Source organism: the organism of the source record quoted next, unplaced genomic scaffold, assembly GCF_019419815.1.
Source record: "Pyrus x bretschneideri cultivar Hongxiangsu unplaced genomic scaffold, Pyrus_bretschneideri_v1 Contig203, whole genome shotgun sequence".
Taxonomy (NCBI): Eukaryota; Viridiplantae; Streptophyta; class Magnoliopsida; order Rosales; family Rosaceae; genus Pyrus; species Pyrus x bretschneideri.
Genome location: NW_025999506.1, coordinates 47589 through 48758, shown reverse-complemented (window position 1 = coordinate 48758; position 1170 = coordinate 47589).

The following is a 1170-nucleotide window of genomic DNA, read 5'->3' as shown; positions in this document are numbered from 1 at the left end:
TTTTGGACCAATCACAACCTGAGAAACAAGAGAAGTAAGATTAGCAAGTTGTGATTGAATTTCAGAAATAACACTCACCTCATTTACACTTTGTTGCCGTGGGGTTTCCCTTTGGCCCACTCCTTCATATTGTTGAGCGTTGAGCGCTCGGTTAGCTATGAGAATCTTTGCATCCCTTGGTGTTTTGTCCACCAATGCTCCTCCCGCTGATGCATCAAGCATTTGACGTTCGATAGGAAGGAGGCCCTCATAGAAATATTGAAGGAGAAGTTCCTCCTTCATTTGATGTTGAGGACATGAAGCTACAAGGCCCTTGAAGCGCTCATGATAAGCCGGGAATGTCTCACCATGATTCTGTTGAATACCACTAATTTTCTTCCGTAGGAGAATCACTCTCGAAGTAGGGAAGAATTTCTCCAAGAAAGCACGCTTCATACTCTCCCACGAAGTCACAGTTCCCGGGGCTAGTTCATAGAGCCAATCTTTGGCCTTGTCCATAAGTGAAAAGGGAAAGGCCTTCATCTTCAATATACTCCCATCCACAGTGACGGGGGTCATGCTCGAACAAACCACCTCGAACTCCTTCAAGTGTTTGTTGGGGTCTTCCATAGACAAGCCATGGAACTTCGGAATATGGTGTAACAAACTGGATTTGAGTTCAAACACCTCAGTCGTCCCCTCTGTAGCCGTGGGGTATTGGATACAAAGAGGCAATGCATTATCCAAACCCGAGGCCGAAAGCTCCTTGATGGTTCTATTATCTGCTGCCATGGCTTGTTCTTCTTCAAAAATCTGATCAGTGGGCTTTTCTTCTACACCTACTTCGTCTTCTTCAAGCCCAGGTCGTGGAGGTTGTGGTGGCTCTTGTTGACTCCTTGTTCTCCTCAAAGTGTGTTCAAAATCACCGTCAAAGTCGGAGATGTTCTCTATAATCGGCCGAGAGCTACGAGTCATACACAGTACCTGAAAACAGCAAGAAACAACATTTGAAGTTATGGTGGATAAAACCCTACGAATTTGCATCAAAACACTTTAGTAATCCCTCCTAATTAGCAATCCCTCCTAATCCCCGGCAACGGCGCCAAAATTTGATGCGAGATTTATACGCACACAAATTAAACCCTCTTTTTGTCAATTGTAGTATAAGTATAAGTAGGGATCGTTCTGGAC